The following is a 25,724-nucleotide window of genomic DNA, read 5'->3' on the forward strand; positions in this document are numbered from 1 at the left end:
GTGTGTGGGACTTGGTCTATTAGGCCATCTATACTGACCTCCATCAGGTTGCAAATTAAAAATAATTTTTATCTGTATCTAGGTCTGAAAAAATATTTGGCCTTCTAGCAGTGTGTGGGACTTGGTCTATTAGTCCATCTATACTGACCTCCATCAGGTTGCAAATTCAAAATAATTTTTTGTCTGCATCTAGCTCTGAAAAATTATTTGGCCTTCTAGCAGTGTTTGGGACTTGTTCTATTAGTCCATCTATACTGACCTCCATCAGGTTGCAAATTAAAAATAATTTTTTGTCTGCATCTAGCTCTGAAAAAAATATTTGGCCTTCTAGCAGTGTGTGGGACTTGTTCTATTAGTCCATCTATACTGACCTCCATCAGGTTGCAAATTAAAAATAATTTTTATCTGCATCTAGGTCTGAAAAAATATTTGGCCTTCTAGCAGTGTGTGGGACTTGTTCTATTAGTCCATCTATGCTGACCTCCATCAGGTTGCAAATTCAAAATAATTTATTGCCTGCATGTAGCTCTGAAAAAATATTTGGCCTTCTAGCAGTGTGTGGGACTTGTTCTATTAGTCCATCTATACTGACCTCCATCAGGTTGCAAATTAAAAATAATTTTTATCTGCATCTAGCTCTTAAAAAATATTTGGCCTTCTAGCAGTGTGTGGGACTTGTTCTATTAGTCCATCTATACTGACCTCCATCAGGTTGCAAATTAAAAATAATTTTTATCTGCATCTGGCTGTGAAAAAATATTTGGCCTTCTAGCAATGTGTGGGACTTGTTCTATTAGTCCATCTATACTGACCTCCATCAGGTTGCAAATTCAAAATAATTTTTTGTCTGCATGTAGCTCTGAAAAAATATTTGGCCTTCTAGCAGTGTGTGGGACTTTTTCTATTAGTCCATCTATACTGACCTCCATCAGGTTGCAAATTAAAAATAATTTTTATCTGCATCTAGCTCTGAAAAAATATTTGGCCTTCTAGCAGTGTGTGTGACTTGTTCTATTAGTCCATCTATACTGACCTCCATCAGGTTGCAAATTCAAAATAATTTTTATCTGCATCTAGCTCTGAAAAAATATTTGGCCTTCTAGCAGTGTGTGGAACTTGTTCTATTAGTCCATCTTTACTGACCTCCATCAGGTTGCAAATTAAAAATAATTTTAATCTGCATCTAGCTCTGAAAAAATATTTGGGCTTCTAGCAGTGTGTGGGACTTGGTCTATTAGTCCATCTATACTGACCTCCATCAGGTTGCAAATTAAATATAATTTTTATCTGCATCTAGCTCTGAAAAAATATTTGGCCTTCTAGCAGTGTGTGGGACTTGGTCTATTAGTCCATCTATACTGACCTCCATCAGGTTGCAAATTAAAAATAATTTTTTGTCTGCATCTAGCTCTGAAAAAATATTTGGCCTTCTAGCAGTGTGTGGGACTTGTTCTATTAGTCCATCTATACTGACCTCCATCAGGTTGCCAATTCAAAATAATTTTTTGTCTGCATCTAGCTCTGAAAAAATATTTGGCCTTCTAGCAGTGTGTGGGACTTTTCCTATTAGGCCATCTATACTGACCTCCATCAGGTTGCAAATTCAAAATAATTTTTATCTGCATCTAGCTCTGAAAAAATATTTGGCCTTCTAGCAGTGTGTGGGAATTTTTATATTAGTCCATCTTTACTGACCTCCATCAGGTTGCAAATTAAAAATAATTTTAATCTGCATCTAGCTCTGAAAAAATATTTGGGCTTCTAGCAGTGTGTGGGACTTGGTCTATTAGTCCATCTATACTGACCTCCATCAGGTTGCAATTTAAATATAATTTTTATCTGCATCTAGCTCTGAAAAAATATTTGGCCTTCTAGCAGTGTGTGGGACTTGGTCTATTAGGCCATCTATACTGACCTCCATCAGGTTGCAAATTAAAAATAATTTTTATCTGCATCTAGGTCTGAAAAAATATTTGGCCTTCTAGCAGTGTGTGGGACTTGGTCTATTAGTCCATCTATACTGACCTCCATCAGGTTGCAAATTCAAAATAATTTTTGTCTGCATCTAGCACTGAAAAAATATTTGGCCTTCTAGCAGTGTGTGGGACTTGTTCTATTAGTCCATCTATACTGAACTCCATCAGGTTGCAAATTAAAAATATTTTTTTTCTGCATCTAGCTCTGAAAAAATATTTGGCCTTCTAGCAGTGTGTGGGACTTGTTCTATTAGTCCATCTATTCTGACCTCCATCAGGTTGCAAATTAAAAATAATTTTTATCTGCATCTAGGTCTGAAAAAATATTTGGCCTTCTAGCAGTGTGTGGGACTTGTTCTATTAGTCCATCTATACTGACCTCCATCAGGTTACAAATTCGAAATAATTTATTGTCTGCATGTAGCTCTGAAAAAATATTTGGCCTTCTAGCAGTGTGTGGGACTTGTTCTATTAGTCCATCTATACTGACCTCCATCAGGTTGCAAATTAAAAATAATTTTTATCTGCATCTAGCTCTGAAAAAATATTTGGCCTTCTAGCAGTGTGTGAGACTTGTTCTATTAGTCCTTCTATACTGACCTCCATCAGGTTGCAAATTAAAAATAATTTTTATCTGCATCTAGCTCTGAAAAAATATTTGGCCTTCTAGCAGTGTGTGGGACTTGTTCTATTAGTCCATCTTTACTGACCTCCATTAGGTTGCAAATTAAAAATAATTTTAATCTGCATCTAGCTCTGAAAAAATATTTGGGCTTCTAGCAGTGTGTGGGACTTGGTCTATTAGTCCATCTATACTGACCTCCATCAGGTTGCAAATTAAGTATAATTTTTATCTGCATCTAGCTCTGAAAAAATATTTGGCCTTCTAGCAGTGTGTGGGACTTGGTCTATTAGGCCATCTATACTGACCTCCATCAGGTTGCAAATTAAAAATAATTTTTATCTGCATCTAGGTCTGAAAAAATATTTGGTCTTCTAGCAGTGTGTGGGACTTGTTCTATTAGTCCATCTATACTGACCTCCATCAGGTTGCAAATTCAAAATAATTTATTGTCTGCATGTAGCTCTGAAAAAATATTTGGCCTTCTAGCAGTGTGTGGGACTTGTTCTATTAGTCCATCTATACTGACCTCCATCAGGTTGCAAATTAAAAATAATTTTTATCTGCATCTGGCTGTGAAAAAATATTTGGCCTTCTAGCAGTGTGTGGGACTTGTTCTATTAGTCCATCTATACTGACCTCCATCAGGTTGCAAATTCAAAATAATTTTTTGTCTGCATGTAGCTCTGAAAAAATATTTGGCCTTCTAGCAGTGTGTGGGACTTGTTCTATTAGTCCATCTATACTGACCTCCATCAGGTTGCAAATTAAAAATAATTTTTATCTGCATCTAGCGCTGAAAAAATATTTGGCCTTCTAGCAGTGTGTGGGACTTGTTCTATTAGTCCATCTATACTGACCTCCATCAGGTTGCAAATTAAAAATTTTTTTTATCTGAATCTAGCTGCGAAAAAATATTTGGCCTTCTAGCAGTGTGTGGGACTTGTTCTATTAGTCCATCTATACTGACCTCCATCAGGTTGCAAATTCAAAATAAGTTTTTGTCGGCATCTAGCTCTGAAAAAAGATTTGGCCTTCTAGCAGTGTGTGGGACTTGTTCTATTAGTCCATCTATACTGACCTCCATCAGGTTGCATATTCAAAATAATTTTTATCTGCATCTAGCTCTGAAAAAATATTTGGCCTTCTAGCAGTGTGTTGGACTTGTTCTATTAGTCCATCTTTACTGACTTCCATCAGGTTGCAAATTAAAAATAATTTTAATCTGCATCTAGCTCTGAAAAAATATTTGGGCTTCTACCAGTGTGTGGGACTGGGCCTATTAGTCCATCTATACTGACCTCCATCAGGTTGCAAATTAAATATAATTTTTATCTGCATCTAGCTCTGAAAAAATATTTGGCCTTCTAGCAGTGTGTGGGACTTGGTCTATTAGTCCATCTATACTGACCTCCATCAGGTTGCAAATTAAAAATAATTTTTTGTCTGCATCTAGCTCTAAAAAAATATTTGGCCTTCAAGCAGTGTGTGGGACTTGTTCTATTAGTCCATCTATACTGACCACCATCAGGTTGCCAATTCCAAATAATTTTTTGTCTGCATCTAGCTCTGAAAAAATATTTGGCCTTCTAGCAGTGTGTGGGACTTGTCCTATTAGTCTATCTATACTGACCTCCATCAGGTTGCAAATTCAAAATAATTTTTATCTGCATCTAGCTCTGAAAAAATATTTGGCCTTCTAGCAGTGTGTGGGACTTGTTCTATTAGTCCATCTTTACTGACCTCCATCAGGTTGCAAATTAAAAATAATTTTACTCTGCATCTAGCTCTGAAAAAATATTTGGGCTTCTAGCAGTGTGTGGGACTTGGTCTATTAGTCCATCTATACTGACCTCCATCAGGTTGCAAATTAAAAATAATTTTTTGTTTGCATCTAGCTCTGAAAAAATATTTGGCCTTCTAGCAGTGTGTGGGACTTGTTCTATTAGTCCATCTATACTGACCTCCATCAGGTTGCAAATTAAAAATTATTTTTATCTGCATCTAGGTCTGAAAAAATATTTGGCCTTCTAGCAGTGTGTGGGGCTTGTTCTATTAGTCCATCTATACTGACCTCCATCAGGTTGCAAATTCAAAATAATTTTTTTCTGCATGTAGCTCTGAAAAAATATTTAGCCTTCTAGCAGTGTGTGGGACTTGTTCTATTAGTCCATCTATACTGACCTCCATCAGGTTGCAAATTAAAAATAATTTTTATCTGCATCTGGCTGTGAAAAAATATTTGGCCTTCTAGCAATGTGTGGGACTTGTTCTATTAGTCCATCTATACTGACCTCCATCAGGTTGCAATTTCAAAATAATTTTTTGTCTGCATGTAGCTCTGAAAAAATATTTGGCCTTCTAGCAGTGTGTGGGACTTGTTCTATTAGTCCATCTATACTGACCTCCATCAGGTTGCAAATTAAAAATAATTTTTATCTGCATCTAGCTGCGAAAAAATATTTGGCGTTCTAGCAGTGTGTGGGGCTTGTTCTATTAGTCCATCTATACTGACCTCCATCAGGTTGCAAATTGAATATAATTTTTATCTGCATCTAGCTCTGAAAAAATATTTGGCCTTCTAGCAGTGTGTGGGACTTGTTCTATTAGTCCATCTATACTGACCTCCATCAGGTTGCAAATTCAAAATAGTTTTTTGTCTGCATCTATCTCTGAAAAAATATTTGGCCTTCTAGCAGTGTGTGGGACTTGTTCTATTAGTCCATCTATACTGACCTCCATCAGGTTGCAAATTAAAATAATTTATATCTGCATCTAGCTCTGAAAAAATATTTGGCCTTCTAGCAGTGTGTGGTACTTGTTCTATTAGTCCATCTTTACTGACCTCCATCAGGTTGCAAATTCAAAATAATTTTTTGTCTGCATCTAGCTCTGAAAAAATATTTGGGCTTCTAGCAGTGTGTGGGACTTGTTCTATTAGTCCATCTATACTGACCTCCATCAGGTTGCAAATTAAAAATAATTTTTATCTGCATCTAGCTCTGAAAAAATATTTGGCCTTCTAGCAGTGTGTGGGACTTGTTCTATTAGTCCATCTTTACTGACCTCCATTAGGTTGCAAATTAAAAATAATTTTAATCTGCATCTAGCTCTGAAAAAATATTTGGGCTTCTAGCAGTGTGTGGGACTTGGTCTATTAGTCCATCTATACTGACCTCCATCAGGTTGCAAATTAAATATAATTTTTATCTGCATCTAGCTCTGAAAAAATATTTGGACTTCTAGCAGTGTGTGGGACTTGGTCTATTAGGCCATCTATACTGACCTCCATCAGGTTGCAAATTAAAAATAATTTTTATCTGCATCTAGGTCTGAAAAAATATTTGGCCTTCTAGCAGTGTGTGGGACTTGGTCTATTAGTCCATCTATACTGACCTCCATCAGGTTGCAACTTCAAAATAATTTTTTGTCTGCATCTAGCTCTGAAAAATTATTTGGCCTTCTAGCAGTGTGTGGGACTTGTTCTATTAGTCCATCTATACTGACCTCCATCAGGTTGCAAATTAAAAATAATTTTTTGTTTGCATCTAGCTCTGAAAAAATATTTGGCCTTCTAGCAGTGTGTGGGACTTGTTCTATTAGTCCATCTATACTGACCTCCATCAGGTTGCAAATTAAAAATAATTTTTATCTGCATCTAGGTCTGAAAAAATATTTGGCCTTCTAGCAGTGTGTGGGGCTTGTTCTATTAGTCCATCTATACTGACCTCCATCAGGTTGCAAATTCAAAATAATTTATTGTCTGCATGTAGCTCTGAAAAATATTTGGCCTTCTAGCAGTGTGTGGGACTTGTTCTATTAGTCCATCTATACTGACCTCCATCAGGTTGCAAATTAAAAATAATTTTTATCTGCATCTAGCTCTGAAAAAATATTTGGCCTTCTAGCAGTGTGTGGGACTTGTTCTATTAGTCCATCTATACTGACCTCCATCAGGTTGCAAATTGAATATAATTTTTATCTGCATCTAGCTCTGAAAAAATATTTGGCCTTCTAGCAGTGTGTGGGACTTGTTCTATTAGTCCATCTATACTGACCTCCATCAGGTTGCAAATTCAAAATAGTTTTTTGTCTGCATCTAGCTCTGAAAAAATATTTGGCCTTCTAGCAGTGTGTGGGACTTGTTCTATTAGTCCATCTATACTGACCTCCATCAGATTGCAAATTAAAATAATTTTTATCTGCATCTAGCTCTGAAAAAATATTTGGCCTTCTAGCAGTGTGTGGGACTTGTTCTATTAGTCCATCTTTACTGACCTCCATCAGGTTGCAAATTCAAAATAATTTTTTGTCTGCATCTAGCTCTGAAAAAATATTTGGGCTTCCAGCAGTGTGTGGGACTTGTTCTATTAGTCCATCTATACTGACCTCCATCAGGTTGCAAATTAAAAATAATTTTTATCTGCATCTAGCTCTGAAAAAATATTTGGCCTTCTAGCAGTGTGTGGGACTTGTTCTATTAGTCCATCTTTACTGACCTCCATTAGGTTGCAAATTAAAAATAATTTTAATCTGCATCTAGCTCTGAAAAAATATTTGGGCTTCTAGCAGTGTGTGGGACTTGGTCTATTAGTCCATCTATACTGACCTCCATCAGGTTGCAAATTAAATATAATTTTTATCTGCATCTAGCTCTGAAAAAATATTTGGCCTTCTAGCAGTGTGTGGGACTTGGTCTATTAGGCCATCTATACTGACCTCCATCAGGTTGCAAATTAAAAATAATTTTTATCTGTATCTAGGTCTGAAAAAATATTTGGCCTTCTAGCAGTGTGTGGGACTTGGTCTATTAGTCCATCTATACTGACCTCCATCAGGTTGCAAATTCAAAATAATTTTTTGTCTGCATCTAGCTCTGAAAAATTATTTGGCCTTCTAGCAGTGTTTGGGACTTGTTCTATTAGTCCATCTATACTGACCTCCATCAGGTTGCAAATTAAAAATAATTTTTTGTCTGCATCTAGCTCTGAAAAAAATATTTGGCCTTCTAGCAGTGTGTGGGACTTGTTCTATTAGTCCATCTATACTGACCTCCATCAGGTTGCAAATTAAAAATAATTTTTATCTGCATCTAGGTCTGAAAAAATATTTGGCCTTCTAGCAGTGTGTGGGACTTGTTCTATTAGTCCATCTATGCTGACCTCCATCAGGTTGCAAATTCAAAATAATTTATTGTCTGCATGTAGCTCTGAAAAAATATTTGGCCTTCTAGCAGTGTGTGGGACTTGTTCTATTAGTCCATCTATACTGACCTCCATCAGGTTGCAAATTAAAAATAATTTTTATCTGCATCTAGCTCTTAAAAAATATTTGGCCTTCTAGCAGTGTGTGGGACTTGTTCTATTAGTCCATCTATACTGACCTCCATCAGGTTGCAAATTAAAAATAATTTTTATCTGCATCTGGCTGTGAAAAAATATTTGGCCTTCTAGCAATGTGTGGGACTTGTTCTATTAGTCCATCTATACTGACCTCCATCAGGTTGCAAATTCAAAATAATTTTTTGTCTGCATGTAGCTCTGAAAAAATATTTGGCCTTCTAGCAGTGTGTGGGACTTTTTCTATTAGTCCATCTATACTGACCTCCATCAGGTTGCAAATTAAAAATAATTTTTATCTGCATCTAGCTCTGAAAAAATATTTGGCCTTCTAGCAGTGTGTGTGACTTGTTCTATTAGTCCATCTATACTGACCTCCATCAGGTTGCAAATTCAAAATAATTTTTATCTGCATCTAGCTGCGAAAAAATATTTGGCGTTCTAGCAGTGTGTGGGACTTGTTCTATTAGTCCATCTATACTGACCTCCATCAGGTTGCAAATTCAAAATAATTTTATGTCTGCATTTGGCTCTGAAAAAATATTTGGCCTTCTAGCAGTGTGTGGGACTTGTTCTATTAGTCCATCTATACTGACCTCCATCAGGTTGCAAATTCAAAATAATTTTTATCTGCATCTAGCTCTGAAAATATATTTGGCCTTCTAGCAGTGTGTGGAACTTGTTCTATTAGTCCATCTTTACTGACCTCCATCAGGTTGCAAATTAAAAATAATTTTAATCTGCATCTAGCTCTGAAAAAATAATTGGGCTTCTAGCAGTGTGTGGGACTTGGTGTATTAGTCCATCTATACTGACCTCCATCAGGTTGCAAATTAAATATAATTTTTATCTGCATCTAGCTCTGAAAAAATATTTGGCCTTCTAGCAGTGTGTGGGACTTGGTCTATTAGTCCATCTATACTGACCTCCATCAGGTTGCAAATTAAAAATAATTTTTTGTCTGCATCTAGCTCTGAAAAAATATTTGGCCTTCTAGCAGTGTGTGGGACTTGTTCTATTAGTCCATCTTTACTGACCTCCATCAGGTTGCCAATTCAAAATAATTTTTTGTCTGCATCTAGCTCTGAAAAAATATTTGGCCTTCTAGCAGTGTGTGGGACTTTTCCTATTAGGCCATCTATACTGACCTCCATCAGGTTGCAAATTCAAAATAATTTTTATCTGCATCTAGCTCTGAAAAAATATTTGGCCTTCTAGCAGTGTGTGGGAATTTTTATATTAGTCCATCTTTAGTGACCTCCATCAGGTTGCAAATTAAAAATAATTTTAATCTGCATCTAGCTCTATAAAAATATTTGGGCTTCTAGCAGTGTGTGGGACTTGGTCTATTAGTCCATCTATACTGACCTCCATCAGGTTGCAATTTAAATATAATTTTTATCTGCATCTAGCTCTGAAAAAATATTTGGGCTTCTAGCAGTGTGTGGGACTTGGTCTATTAGGCCATCTATACTGACCTCCATCAGGTTGCAAATTAAAAATAATTTTTATCTGCATCTAGGTCTGAAAAAATATTTGGCCTTCTAGCAGTGTGTGGGACTTGGTCTATTAGTCCATCTATACTGACCTCCATCAGGTTGCAAATTCAAAATAATTTTTGTCTGCATCTAGCACTGAAAAAATATTTGGCCTTCTAGCAGTGTGTGGGACTTGTTCTATTAGTCCATCTATACTGAACTCCATCAGGTTGCAAATTAAAAATATTTTTTTTCTGCATCTAGCTCTGAAAAAATATTTGGCCTTCTAGCAGTGTGTGGGACTTGTTCTATTAGTCCATCTATTCTGACCTCCATCAGGTTGCAAATTAAAAATAATTTTTATCTGCATCTAGGTCTGAAAAAATATTTGGCCTTCTAGCAGTGTGTGGGACTTGTTCTATTAGTCCATCTATACTGACCTCCATAAGGTTACAAATTCGAAATAATTTATTGTCTGCATGTAGCTCTGAAAAAATATTTGGCCTTCTAGCAGTGTGTGGGACTTGTTCTATTAGTCCATCTATACTGACCTCCATCAGGTTGCAAATTAAAAATAATTTTTATCTGCATCTAGCTCTGAAAAAATATTTGGCCTTCTAGCAGTGTGTGAGACTTGTTCTATTAGTCCTTCTATACTGACCTCCATCAGGTTGCAAATTAAAAATAATTTTTATCTGCATCTAGCTCTGAAAAAATATTTGGCCTTCTAGCAGTGTGTGGGACTTGTTCTATTAGTCCATCTTTACTGACCTCCATTAGGTTGCAAATTAAAAATAATTTTAATCTGCATCTAGCTCTGAAAAAATATTTGGGCTTCTAGCAGTGTGTGGGACTTGGTCTATTAGTCCATCTATACTGACCTCCATCAGGTTGCAAATTAAGTATAATTTTTATCTGCATCTAGCTCTGAAAAAATATTTGGCCTTCTAGCAGTGTGTGGGACTTGGTCTATTAGGCCATCTATACTGACCTCCATCAGGTTGCAAATTAAAAATAATTTTTATCTGCATCTAGGTCTGAAAAAATATTTGGCCTTCTAGCAGTGTGTGGGACTTGTTCTATTAGTCCATCTATACTGACCTCCATCAGGTTGCAAATTCAAAATAATTTATTGTCTGCATGTAGCTCTGAAAAAATATTTGGCCTTCTAGCAGTGTGTGGGACTTGTTCTGTTAGTCCATCTATACTGACCTCCATCAGGTTGCAAATTAAAAATAATTTTTATCTGCATCTGGCTGTGAAAAAATATTTGGCCTTCTAGAAGTGTGTGGGACTTGTTCTATTAGTCCATCTATACTGACCTCCATCAGGTTGCAAATTCAAAATAATTTTTTGTCTGCATGTAGCTCTGAAAAAATATTTGGCCTTCTAGCAGTGTGTGGGACTTGTTCTATTAGTCCATCTATACTGACCTCCATCAGGTTGCAAATTAAAAATAATTTTTATCTGCATCTAGCGCTGAAAAAATATTTGGCCTTCTAGCAGTGTGTGGGACTTGTTCTATTAGTCCATCTATACTGACCTCCATCAGGTTGCAAATTAAAAAATTTTTTTATCTGAATCTAGCTGCGAAAAAATATTTGGCCTTCTAGCAGTGTGTGGGACTTGTTCTATTAGTCCATCTATACTGACCTCCATCAGGTTGCAAATTCAAAATAAGTTTTTGTCGGCATCTAGCTCTGAAAAAAGATTTGGCCTTCTAGCAGTGTGTGGGACTTGTTCTATTAGTCCATCTATACTGACCTCCATCAGGTTGCATATTCAAAATAATTTTTATCTGCATCTAGCTCTGAAAAAATATTTGGCCTTCTAGCAGTGTGTTGGACTTGTTCTATTAGTCCATCTTTACTGACTTCCATCAGGTTGCAAATTAAAAATAATTTTAATCTGCATCTAGCTCTGAAAAAATATTTGGGCTTCTACCAGTGTGTGGGACTGGGCCTATTAGTCCATCTATACTGACCTCCATCAGGTTGCAAATTAAATATAATTTTTATCTGCATCTAGCTCTGAAAAAATATTTGGCCTTCTAGCAGTGTGTGGGACTTGGTCTATTAGTCCATCTATACTGACCTCCATCAGGTTGCAAATTAAAAATAATTTTTTGTCTGCATCTAGCTCTAAAAAAATATTTGGCCTTCAAGCAGTGTGTGGGACTTGTTCTATTAGTCCATCTATACTGACCACCATCAGGTTGCCAATTCCAAATAATTTTTTGTCTGCATCTAGCTCTGAAAAAATATTTGGCCTTCTAGCAGTGTGTGGGACTTGTCCTATTAGTCTATCTATACTGACCTCCATCAGGTTGCAAATTCAAAATAATTTTTATCTGCATCTAGCTCTGAAAAAATATTTGGCCTTCTAGCAGTGTGTGGGACTTTTTCTATTAGTCCATCTATACTGACCTCCATCAGGTTGCAAATTAAAAATAATTTTTATCTGCATCTAGCTCTGAAAAAATATTTGGCCTTCTAGCAGTGTGTGTGACTTGTTCTATTAGTCCATCTATACTGACCTCCATCAGGTTGCAAATTCAAAATAATTTTTATCTGCAGCTAGCTGCGAAAAAATATTTGGCGTTCTAGCAGTGTGTGGGACTTGTTCTATTAGTCCATCTATACTGACCTCCATCAGGTTGCAAATTCAAAATAATTTTATGTCTGCATTTGGCTCTGAAAAAATATTTGGCCTTCTAGCAGTGTGTGGGACTTGTTCTATTAGTCCATCTATACTGACCTCCATCAGGTTGCAAATTCAAAATAATTTTTATCTGCATCTAGCTCTGAAAAAATATTTGGCCTTCTAGCAGTGTGTGGAACTTGTTCTATTAGTCCATCTTTACTGACCTCCATCAGGTTGCAAATTAAAAATAATTTTAATCTGCATCTAGCACTGAAAAAATAATTGGGCTTCTAGCAGTGTGTGGGACTTGGTGTATTAGTCCATCTATACTGACCTCCATCAGGTTGCAAATTAAATATAATTTTTATCTGCATCTAGCTCTGAAAAAATATTTGGCCTTCTAGCAGTGTGTGGGACTTGGTCTATTAGTCCATCTATACTGACCTCCATCAGGTTGCAAATTAAAAATAATTTTTTGTCTGCATCTAGCTCTGAAAAAATATTTGGCCTTCTAGCAGTGTGTGGGACTTGTTCTATTAGTCCATCTATACTGACCTCCATCAGGTTGCCAATTCAAAATAATTTTTTGTCTGCATCTAGCTCTGAAAAAATATTTGGCCTTCTAGCAGTGTGTGGGACTTTTCCTATTAGGCCATCTATACTGACCTCCATCAGGTTGCAAATTCAAAATAATTTTTATCTGCATCTAGCTCTGAAAAAATATTTGGCCTTCTAGCAGTGTGTGGGAATTTTTATATTAGTCCATCTTTAGTGACCTCCATCAGGTTGCAAATTAAAAATAATTTTAATCTGCATCTAGCTCTATAAAAATATTTGGGCTTCTAGCAGTGTGTGGGACTTGGTCTATTAGTCCATCTATACTGACCTCCATCAGGTTGCAATTTAAATATAATTTTTATCTGCATCTAGCTCTGAAAAAATATTTGGGCTTCTAGCAGTGTGTGGGACTTGGTCTATTAGGCCATCTATACTGACCTCCATCAGGTTGCAAATTAAAAATAATTTTTATCTGCATCTAGGTCTGAAAAAATATTTGGCCTTCTAGCAGTGTGTGGGACTTGGTCTATTAGTCCATCTATACTGACCTCCATCAGGTTGCAAATTCAAAATAATTTTTGTCTGCATCTAGCACTGAAAAAATATTTGGCCTTCTAGCAGTGTGTGGGACTTGTTCTATTAGTCCATCTATACTGAACTCCATCAGGTTGCAAATTAAAAATATTTTTTTTCTGCATCTAGCTCTGAAAAAATATTTGGCCTTCTAGCAGTGTGTGGGACTTGTTCTATTAGTCCATCTATTCTGACCTCCATCAGGTTGCAAATTAAAAATAATTTTTATCTGCATCTAGGTCTGAAAAAATATTTGGCCTTCTAGCAGTGTGTGGGACTTGTTCTATTAGTCCATCTATACTGACCTCCATCAGGTTACAAATTCGAAATAATTTATTGTCTGCATGTAGCTCTGAAAAAATATTTGGCCTTCTAGCAGTGTGTGGGACTTGTTCTATTAGTCCATCTATACTGACCTCCATCAGGTTGCAAATTAAAAATAATTTTTATCTGCATCTAGCTCTGAAAAAATATTTGGCCTTCTAGCAGTGTGTGAGACTTGTTCTATTAGTCCTTCTATACTGACCTCCATCAGGTTGCAAATTAAAAATAATTTTTATCTGCATCTAGCTCTGAAAAAATATTTGGCCTTCTAGCAGTGTGTGGGACTTGTTCTATTAGTCCATCTTTACTGACCTCCATTAGGTTGCAAATTAAAAATAATTTTAATCTGCATCTAGCTCTGAAAAAATATTTGGGCTTCTAGCAGTGTGTGGGACTTGGTCTATTAGTCCATCTATACTGACCTCCATCAGGTTGCAAATTAAGTATAATTTTTATCTGCATCTAGCTCTGAAAAAATATTTGGCCTTCTAGCAGTGTGTGGGACTTGGTCTATTAGGCCATCTATACTGACCTCCATCAGGTTGCAAATTAAAAATAATTTTTATCTGCATCTAGGTCTGAAAAAATATTTGGCCTTCTAGCAGTGTGTGGGACTTGTTCTATTAGTCCATCTATACTGACCTCCATCAGGTTGCAAATTCAAAATAATTTATTGTCTGCATGTAGCTCTGAAAAAATATTTGGCCTTCTAGCAGTGTGTGGGACTTGTTCTGTTAGTCCATCTATACTGACCTCCATCAGGTTGCAAATTAAAAATAATTTTTATCTGCATCTGGCTGTGAAAAAATATTTGGCCTTCTAGAAGTGTGTGGGACTTGTTCTATTAGTCCATCTATACTGACCTCCATCAGGTTGCAAATTCAAAATAATTTTTTGTCTGCATGTAGCTCTGAAAAAATATTTGGCCTTCTAGCAGTGTGTGGGACTTGTTCTATTAGTCCATCTATACTGACCTCCATCAGGTTGCAAATTAAAAATAATTTTTATCTGCATCTAGCGCTGAAAAAATATTTGGCCTTCTAGCAGTGTGTGGGACTTGTTCTATTAGTCCATCTATACTGACCTCCATCAGGTTGCAAATTAAAAAATTTTTTTATCTGAATCTAGCTGCGAAAAAATATTTGGCCTTCTAGCAGTGTGTGGGACTTGTTCTATTAGTCCATCTATACTGACCTCCATCAGGTTGCAAATTCAAAATAAGTTTTTGTCGGCATCTAGCTCTGAAAAAAGATTTGGCCTTCTAGCAGTGTGTGGGACTTGTTCTATTAGTCCATCTATACTGACCTCCATCAGGTTGCATATTCAAAATAATTTTTATCTGCATCTAGCTCTGAAAAAATATTTGGCCTTCTAGCAGTGTGTTGGACTTGTTCTATTAGTCCATCTTTACTGACTTCCATCAGGTTGCAAATTAAAAATAATTTTAATCTGCATCTAGCTCTGAAAAAATATTTGGGCTTCTACCAGTGTGTGGGACTGGGCCTATTAGTCCATCTATACTGACCTCCATCAGGTTGCAAATTAAATATAATTTTTATCTGCATCTAGCTCTGAAAAAATATTTGGCCTTCTAGCAGTGTGTGGGACTTGGTCTATTAGTCCATCTATACTGACCTCCATCAGGTTGCAAATTAAAAATAATTTTTTGTCTGCATCTAGCTCTAAAAAAATATTTGGCCTTCAAGCAGTGTGTGGGACTTGTTCTATTAGTCCATCTATACTGACCACCATCAGGTTGCCAATTCCAAATAATTTTTTGTCTGCATCTAGCTCTGAAAAAATATTTGGCCTTCTAGCAGTGTGTGGGACTTGTCCTATTAGTCTATCTATACTGACCTCCATCAGGTTGCAAATTCAAAATAATTTTTATCTGCATCTAGCTCTGAAAAAATATTTGGCCTTCTAGCAGTGTGTGGGACTTGTTCTATTAGTCCATCTTTACTGACCTCCATCAGGTTGCAAATTAAAAATAATTTTACTCTGCATCTAGCTCTGAAAAAATATTTGGGCTTCTAGCAGTGTGTGGGACTTGGTCTATTAGTCCATCTATACTGACCTCCATCAGGTTGCAAATTAAATATAATTTTTATCTGCATCTAGCTCTGAAAAAATATTTGGGCTTCTAGCAGTGTGTGGGACTTGGTCTATTAGTCCATCTATACTGACCTCCATCAGGTTGCAAATTAAATATAATTTTTATCTGCATCTATCTCTGAAAAAATATTTGGCCTTCTACCAGTGTGTGGGACTTGGCCTATTAGTCCATCTATACTGACCTCCATCAGGTTGCAAATTAAATATAATTTTTATCTGCATCTAGCTCTGAAAAAATATTTGGCCTTCTAGCAGTGTGTGGGACTTGGTCTATTAGTCCATCTATACTGACCTCCATCAGGTTGCAAATTAAAAATAATTTTTTGTCTGCATCTAGCTCTAAAAAAATATTTGGCCTTCAAGCAGTGTGTGGGACTTGTTCTATTAGTCCATCTATACTGACCTCCATCAGGTTGCCAATTCAAAATAATTTTTTGTCTGCATCTAGCTCTGAAAAAATATTTGGCCTTCTAGCAGTGTGTGGGACTTGTCCTATTAGTCTATCTATACTGACCTCCATCAGGTTGCAAATTCAAAATAATTTTTATCTGCATCTAGCTCTGAAAAAATATTTGGCCTTCTAGCAGTGTGTGGGACTTGTTCTATTAGTTCATCTTTACTGACCTCCGTCAGGTTGCAAATTAAAAATAATTTTACTCTGCATCTAGCTCTGAAAAAATATTTGGGCTTCTAGCAGTGTGTGGGACTTGGTCTATTAGTCCATCTATACTGACCTCCATCAGGTTGCAAATTAAATATAATTTTTATCTGCATCTAGCTCTGAAAAAATATTTGGGCTTCTAGCAGTGTGTGGGACTTGGTCTATTAGTCCATCTATACTGACCTCCATCAGGTTGCAAATTAAATATAATTTTTATCTGCATCTAGCTCTGAAAAAATATTTGGCCTCCTAGCAGTGTGTGGGACTTGGTCTATTAGGCCATCTATACTGACCTCCATCAGGTTGCAAATTAAAAATAATTTTTATCTGCATCTAGCTGCGAAAAAATATTTGGCGTTCTAGCAGTGTGTGGCACTTGTTCTATTAGTCCATCTATACTGACCTCCATCAGGTTGCAAATTCAAAATAATTTTATGTCTGCATTTGGCTCTGAAAAAATATTTGGCCTTCTAGCAGTGTGTGGGACTTGTTCTATTAGTCCATCTATACTGACCTCCATCAGGTTGCAAATTCAAAATAATTTTTATCTGCATCTAGCTCTGAAAAAATATTTGGCCTTCTAGCAGTGTGTGGAACTTGTTCTATTAGTCCATCTTTACTGACCTCCATCAGGTTGCAAATTAAAAATAATTTTAATCTGCATATAGCTCTGAAAAAATATTTGGGCTTCTAGCAGTGTGTGGGACTTGGTCTATTAGTCCATCTATACTGACCTCCATCAGGTTGCAAATTAAATATAATTTTTATCTGCATCTAGCTCTGAAAAAATATTTGGCCTTCTAGCAGTGTGTGGGACTTGGTCTATTAGTCCATCTATACTGACCTCCATCAGGTTGCAAATTAAAAATAATTTTTTGTCTGCATCTAGCTCTGAAAAAATATTTGGCCTTCTAGCAGTGTGTGGGACTTGTTCTATTAGTCCATCTATACTGACCTCCATCAGGTTGCCAATTCAAAATAATTTTTTGTCTGCATCTAGCTCTGAAAAAATATTTGGCCTTCTAGCAGTGTGTGGGACTTTTCCTATTAGGCCATCTATACTGACCTCCATCAGGTTGCAAATTCAAAATAATTTTTATCTGCATCTAGCTCTGAAAAAATATTTGGCCTTCTAGCAGTGTGTGGGAATTTTTATATTAGTCCATCTTTACTGACCTCCATCAGGTTGCAAATTAAAAATAATTTTAATCTGCATCTAGCTCTGAAAAAATATTTGGGCTTCTAGCAGTGTGTGGGACTTGGTCTATTAGTCCATCTATACTGACCTCCATCAGGTTGCAATTTAAATATAATTTTTATCTGCATCTAGCTCTGAAAAAATATTTGGGCTTCTAGCAGTGTGTGGGACTTGGTCTATTAGGCCATCTATACTGACCTCCATCAGGTTGCAAATTAAAAATAATTTTTATCTGCATCTAGGTCTGAAAAAATATTTGGCCTTCTAGCAGTGTGTGGGACTTGGTCTGTTAGTCCATCTATACTGACCTCCATCAGGTTGCAAATTCAAAATAATTTTTGTCTGCATCTAGCACTGAAAAAATATTTGGCCTTCTAGCAGTGTGTGGGACTTGTTCTATTAGTCCATCTATACTGAACTCCATCAGGTTGCAAATTAAAAATATTTTTTTTCTGCATCTAGCTCTGAAAAAATATTTGGCCTTCTAGCAGTGTGTGGGACTTGTTCTATTAGTCCATCTATTCTGACCTCCATCAGGTTGCAAATTAAAAATAATTTTTATCTGCATCTAGGTCTGAAAAAATATTTGGCCTTCTAGCAGTGTGTGGGACTTGTTCTATTAGTCCATCTATACTGACCTCCATCAGGTTACAAATTCGAAATAATTTATTGTCTGCATGTAGCTCTGAAAAAATATTTGGCCTTCTAGCAGTGTGTGGGACTTGTTCTATTAGTCCATCTATACTGACCTCCATCAGGTTGCAAATTAAAAATAATTTTTATCTGCATCTAGCTCTGAAAAAATATTTGGCCTTCTAGCAGTGTGTGAGACTTGTTCTATTAGTCCTTCTATACTGACCTCCATCAGGTTGCAAATTAAAAATAATTTTTATCTGCATCTAGCTCTGAAAAAATGTTTGGCCTTCTAGCAGTGTGTGGGACTTGTTCTATTAGTCCATCTTTACTGACCTCCATTAGGTTGCAAATTAAAAATAATTTTAATCTGCATCTAGCTCTGAAAAAATATTTGGGCTTCTAGCAGTGTGTGGGACTTGGTCTATTAGTCCATCTATACTGACCTCCATCAGGTTGCAAATTAAGTATAATTTTTATCTGCAGCTAGCTCTGAAAAAATATTTGGCCTTCTAGCAGTGTGTGGGACTTGGTCTATTAGGCCATCTATACTGACCTCCATCAGGTTGCAAATTAAAAATAATTTTTATCTGCATCTAGGTCTGAAAAAATATTTGGCCTTCTAGCAGTGTGTGGGACTTGTTCTATTAGTCCATCTATACTGACCTCCATCAGGTTGCAAATTCAAAATAATTTATTGTCTGCATGTAGCTCTGTAAAAATATTTGGCCTTCTAGCAGTGTGTGGGACTTGTTCTATTAGTCCATCTATACTGACCTCCATCAGGTTGCAAATTAAAAATAATTTTTATCTGCATCTGGCTGTGAAAAAATATTTGGCCTTCTAGCAGTGTGTGGGACTTGTTCTATTAGTCCATCTATACTGACCTCCATCAGGTTGCAAATTCAAAATAATTTTGTGTCTGCATGTAGCTCTGAAAAAATATTTGGCCTTCTAGCAGTGTGTGGGACTTGTTCTATTAGTCCATCTATACTGACCTCCATCAGGTTGCAAATTAAAAATAATTTTTATCTGCATCTAGCGCTGAAAAAATATTTAGACTTCTAGCAGTGTGTGGGACTTGTTCTATTAGTCCATCTATACTGACCTCCATCAGGTTGCAAATTAAAAAATTTTTTTATCTGAATCTAGCTGCGAAAAAATATTTGGGCTTCTAGCAGTGTGTGGTACTTGGTCTATTAGTCCATCTATACTGACCTCCATCAGGTTGCAAATTAAATATAATTTTTATCTGCATCTAGCTCTGAAAAAATATTTGGGCTTCTAGCAGTGTGTGGTACTTGGTCTATTAGTCCATCTATACTGACCTCCATCAGGTTGCAAATTAAATATAATTTTTATCTGCATCTAGCTCTGAAAAAATATTTGGCCTTCTAGCAGTGTGTGGGACTTGGTCTATTAGGCCATCTATACTGACCTCCATCAGGTTGCAAATTAAAAATAATTTTTATCTGCATCTACGTCTGAAAAAATATTTGGCCTTCTAGCAGTGTGTGGGACTTGGTCTATTAGTCCATCTATACTGACCTCCATCAGGTTGCAAATTCAAAATAATTTTTTGTCTGCATCTAGCTCTGAAAATATATTTGGCCTTCTAGCAGTGTGTGGGACTTGTTCTATTAGTCCATCTATACTGACCTCCATCAGGTTGAAAATTAAAAATATTTTTTTGTCTGCATCTAGCTCTGAGAAAATATTTGGCCTTCTAGCAGTGTGTGGGACTTGTTCTATTAGTCCATCTATACTGACCTCCATCAGGTTGCAAATTAAAAATAATTTTTATCTGCATCTAGGTCTGAAAAAATATTTGGCCTTCTAGCAGTGTGTGGGACTTGTTCTATTAGTCCATCTATACTGACCTCCATCAGGTTGCAAATTCAAAATAATTTATTGTCTGCATGTAGCTCTGAAAAAATATTTGGCCTTCTAGCAGTGTGTGGGACTTGTTCTATTAGTCCATCTATACTGACCTCCATCAGGTTGCAAATTAAAAATAATTTTTATCTGCATCTGGCTGTGAAAAAATATTTGGCCTTCTAGCAGTGTGTGGGACTTGTTCTATTAGTCCATCTATACTGACCTCCATCAGGTTGCAAATTCAAAATAATTTTTTGTCTGCATTTAGCTCTGAAAAAATATTTGGCCTTCTAGCAGTGTGTGGGACTTGTTCTATTAGTCCATCTATACTGACCTCCATCAGGTTGCAAATTAAAATTAATTTTTATCTGCATCTAGCTCTGAAAAAATATTTGGCCTTCTAGCAGTGTGTGGGACTTGTTCTATTAGTCCATCTATACTGACCTCCATCAGGTTGCAAATTAAAAATAATTTTTATCTGCATCTAGCTGTGAAAAAATATTTGGCCTTCTAGCAGTGTGTGGGACTTGTTCTATTAGTCCATCTATACTGACCTCCATCAGGTTTCAAATTCAAAATAAGCTTTTGTCTGCATCTAGCTCTGATAAAATATTTGGCCTTCTAGCAGTGTGTGGGACTTGTTCTATTAGTCCATGTTTACTGACCTCCATCAGGTTGCAAATTAAAAATAATTTTAATCTGCATCTAGCTCTGAAAAAATATTTGGGCTTCTAGCAGTGTGTGGGACTTGGTCTATTAGTCCATCTATACTGACGTCCATCAGGTTGCAAATTAAAAATAATTTTTATCTGCATCTAGCTCTGAAAAAATATTTGGCCTTCTAGCAGTGTGTGGGACTTGGTCTATTAGTCCATCTATACTGACCTCCATCAGGTTGCAAATTCAAAATAATTTTTTGTCTGCATCTAGCTCTGAAAAAATATTTGGCCTTCTAGCAGTGTGTGGGACTTGTTCTATTAGTCCATCTATACTGACCTCCATCAGGTTGCCAATTCAAAATAATTTTTTGTCTTCATCTAGCTCTGAAAAAATATTTGGCCTTCTAGCAGTGTGTGGGACTTGTCCTATTAGTCCATCTATACTGACCTCCATCAGGTTGCAAATTCAAAATAATTTTTATCTGCATATAGCTCTGAAAAAATATTTGGCCTTCTAGCAGTGTGTGTGACTTGTTCTATTAGTCCATCTATACAGACCTCCATCAGGTTGCAAATTAAAAATAATTTTTATCTGCATCTAGCTCTGAAAAAATATTTGGCCTTCTAGCAGTGTGTGGGACTTGTTCTATTAGTCCATCTATACTGACCTCCATCAGGTTGCAAATTAAAAATAATTTTTATCTGCATCTGGCTGTGAAAAAATATTTGGCCTTCTAGCAGTGTGTGGGACTTGTTCTATTAGTCCATCTATACTGACCTCCATCAGGTTGCAAATTCAAAATAATTTTTTGTCTGCATTTAGCTCTGAAAAAATATTTGGCCTTCTAGCAGTGTGTGGGACTTGTTCTATTAGTCCATCTATACTGACCTCCATCAGGTTGCAAATTAAAATTAATTTTTATCTGCATCTAGCTCTGAAAAAATATTTGGCCTTCTAGCAGTGTGTGGGACTTGTTCTATTAGTCCATCTATACTGACCTCCATCAGGTTGCAAATTAAAAATAATTTTTATCTGCATCTAGCTGTGAAAAAATATTTGGCCTTCTAGCAGTGTGTGGGACTTGTTCTATTAGTCCATCTATACTGACCTTCCTCAGGTTTCAAATTCAAAATAAGCTTTTGTCTGCATCTAGCTCTGATAAAATATTTGGCCTTCTAGCAGTGTGTGGGACTTGTTCTATTAGTCCATGTTTACTGACCTCCATCAGGTTGCAAATTAAAAATAATTTTAATCTGCATCTAGCTCTGAAAAAATATTTGGGCTTCTAGCAGTGTGTGGGACTTGGTCTATTAGTCCATCTATACTGACCTCCATCAGGTTGCAAATTAAATATAATTTTTATCTGCATCTAGCTCTGAAAAAATATTTGGCCTTCTAGCAGTGTGTGGGACTTGGTCTATTAGTCCATCTATACTGACCTCCATCAGGTTGCAAATTCAAAATAATTTTTTGTCTGCATCTAGCTCTGAAAAAATATTTGGCCTTCTAGCAGTGTGTGGGACTTGTTCTATTAGTCCATCTATACTGACCTCCATCAGGTTGCCAATTCAAAATAATTTTTTGTCTTCATCTAGCTCTGAAAAAATATTTGGCCTTCTAGCAGTGTGTGGGACTTGTCCTATTAGTCCATCTATACTGACCTCCATCAGGTTGCAAATTCAAAATAATTTTTATCTGCATATAGCTCTGAAAAAATATTTGGCCTTCTAGCAGTGTGTGTGACTTGTTCTATTAGGCCATCTATACAGACCTCCATCAGGTTGCAAATTAAAAATAATTTTTATCTGCATCTAGCTCTGAAAAAATATTTGGCCTTCTAGCAGTGTGTGGGACTTGTTCTATTAGTCCATCTATACTGACCTCCATCAGGTTGCAAGTTAAAAATAATTTTTATCTGCATCTAGCTGTGAAAAAATATTTGGCCTTCTAGTAGTGTGTGGGACTTGTTCTATTAGTCCATCTATACTGACCTCCATCAGGTTGCAAATTAAAAATAATTTTTATCTGCATCTAGCTCTGAAAAAATATTTGGCCTTCTAGCAGTGTGTGGGACTTGTTCTATTAGTCCATCTTTACTGACCTCCATCAGGTTGCAAATTAAAAATAATTTTTATCTGCATCTAGCTCTGAAAAAATATTTGGGCTTCTAGCCGTGTGTGGGACTTCGTCTATTAGTCCATCTATACTGACCTCCATCAAGTTGCAAATTAAAAATAATTTTTGTCTGCATCTAGCTCTGAAAAAATACTTGGCCTTCTAGCAGGGTGTGGGACTTGTTCTATTAGTCCATCTATACTGACCTCCATCAGGTTGCAAATTCAAAATAATTTTTTTCTGCATCTAGCTCTGAAAATATATTTGGCCTTCTAGCAGTGTGTGGGACTCATTGTAATAGGCCAACTATACCAAGCTCCACCAGCTTTTAAATTAATAATAATTTTTAGCTGCATCTAGCCCTGAAAATAATTTTTCTTCCCAATAGTGGTAGCAATGTAAATATGGGGCGCGCTCCTGGCTTACAAAAATATACGCTTCATAACAAAAAACACCTGCCTAGCGCACTGCATTGATAAGATGGCATCATCGTCTCTCCCAGTGCTAGGCCTACTACCCAGGCTAGCATTCCTGTGCCTAAAACACAATGCATGGGTCCGCGCTAGCCACTATGCTGAGGGGCCTAAAGCTGCGGCTAACGCTTTATAACAATTCAATTGGCAGATTTTCACAGAGCTCTTCCACAATGCCCACCCATCGGGCAACAGTTGCCCACCTTCCCTATGGGATCTATTGGCAAATAGTTGATGCCATTAATCAGAGCGTCAGTTGCCCCGTCGACGTGGCAAGCATACGGTAAGGCATGGGAAGAGTGGACACGACTAGTAGCAGGCAGACGGGTTGACCAATGTGAACAAGCCAGATCACAAGTCACCATAGAATGTCTCCACCAGCAAATGATGAGGGGCATATCAGGGGCGTCAGCGCAGCGGTGTCTGACCGGAGTAGCATTTCACTTCCAACTACTGAATTGGGGAGATGTGACAAAGATTCATCATCAGACAATCCATAAAAGGGTGGAAAAGGGGCCAGCCAAGTCAGGAGTGTAGACGTCCCGTCCCGTGTCACTAAAACTGATTTCTCACATCATATCCCTAACGCCATTAACATGACACTCACAATTTGTGATTGCCTTCTTCGGGGCGCTATGCATAAGCGAATTAGTCCCTCAATCCAAAATTACCACCAGTGGAGGCTTATTACACCAGGACGTAGTCATAGCCAATAATGCAATACGTCTACGCATACACAAATCGAAAACGGTTCCAGCGGGCAGGGGCACTTGGGTACTTCTACAACCCACAAACGGTACACTGAGTCAGGTAACAATAGTAAAAACATATCTAACCATCAGATCACAGAGTAATTTCTTCCCATCTCACATTGATGGAACGCCATTATCAAGATACCAGTTCCAAGCTATATTTAATAAATGCATAACATCGACAGGGAACCACCCCAAAGATTACGGGACACATTCATTCCACATAGGCGCGGCCACGGAAGCAGCAAGAGCAGGACTGTCAGAAACGGAAGTTCAGAGGATAGGGATTTGCCGATCCACGTGTTTGGCAAGATACATAAGACCGGACTTGTTATCCTAACGTGGTCTGTTTCTTTTACAGGTGACGCTAAGCCAACAGTGTGGGTGATAGGCCACTCTTATATATATTGAGCAGAAAAATGGGTGAAAGTCCGCCCAGGTGGGAGGAAACTAGAGTTTCATAACACATATTTCAACTGGAGAGGTATTAGAGGCCTGCTATGGCCACAGGTACTAATGGAGGTAATCAAGGTAGGGAGAGAGGCAAGATGTCCGGTCATCTTAGTTATACAGGCCGGGGGAAACAACCTAGGTCATCACAAGAGCGCATAACTAATGGCAATAATGAAACTAGACACTAAGCGCTTAAGACAATTTTTCACAAAACTAGCTATAGTATGGTCAGAGATTGTGCCGATAGCAGTATGGTAAGGTGCGCGAGACATCACGGCCATCGAATGGACAAGGCAGGTAATAAATATTCGGATGGCAAAATTTAGAAGAGACAGAGGCGGTGTAGTGGTACGACACCGACAACTGGAAGGAGATAAAGCAGGCCTCATATGGCCCGACGGTGTTCACTTAATGGATATTGGACTGGACATATTCCTGTCAGGACTCCAGGACGGAGTGGAACAAGCGTTAAGAGTGATGGGTGGGGGTCAGAGTCCTGCATACGAGTACGCGGGATCCTCCGTGGCCTGGAAATAGAAAGGACATGTTGGAGAGTTACACTTGTTGGCCAAGTTGCCGGAGTGGAGACCCAGGGCATGCTGCAACAAGCTCAATTATTTTAGAAATAAAATGCCTTTCTAATGGAATGAGTATAAAGAGTTAATAAAGCTGTGACCGATCCTCACCCATCCAGTTGTAAGAGTTACATTATTGTATTGTCAAGGAAAGGGGGGCGGTAGGGGGGCTGAGCGTCTGGGTTTGGTTGGGGGTCCCCACAGTCTGCCTAGGCTAGATGCATTTAAAAATTCTTATTATATACACAGGCGGTGCAGCTTGCTTCGCAGCTAGGCTACTTCACCCAAAGTATTGCCTAGGCTAGATGCAGTTAAAAATTCTACGCTGACTAGCAGACACTGAAGCTTTGGAGCAGACCTCTGAGTAAACAGCTCTTCAGACTCAACCATCTGTGTTACCCCAAGCCATAGTGTATGTAGTTTCTTACAGTTAAAAGGGGGGGGGGAGCGACCCAACCCACCTGTAATTGACGATGCCAACGTCACGTAAGACACAGCAAGGGGACTCCAAAAAGAGTCTCCATTTTTTCCCAAAATTGTGGCACAGACACCACTTAACCCTAGAACGCATACCTGGGGCCTCGCAGTCCCGCCCTGTTAATGGTTTTCTATTTTCTGCAAGATTACTTTAGTTAGAATTTTGAAACTCTAGGTATTCTTCATGTATATAGTTGTTTGTCACTTGAGTTTGAGTTATT

The sequence above is a fragment of the Phyllobates terribilis genome, unplaced genomic scaffold (assembly GCF_046119375.1).
Source record: "Phyllobates terribilis strain yellow unplaced genomic scaffold, ASM4611937v1 Scaffold_3__8_contigs__length_932513732, whole genome shotgun sequence".
Taxonomy (NCBI): Eukaryota; Metazoa; Chordata; class Amphibia; order Anura; family Dendrobatidae; genus Phyllobates; species Phyllobates terribilis.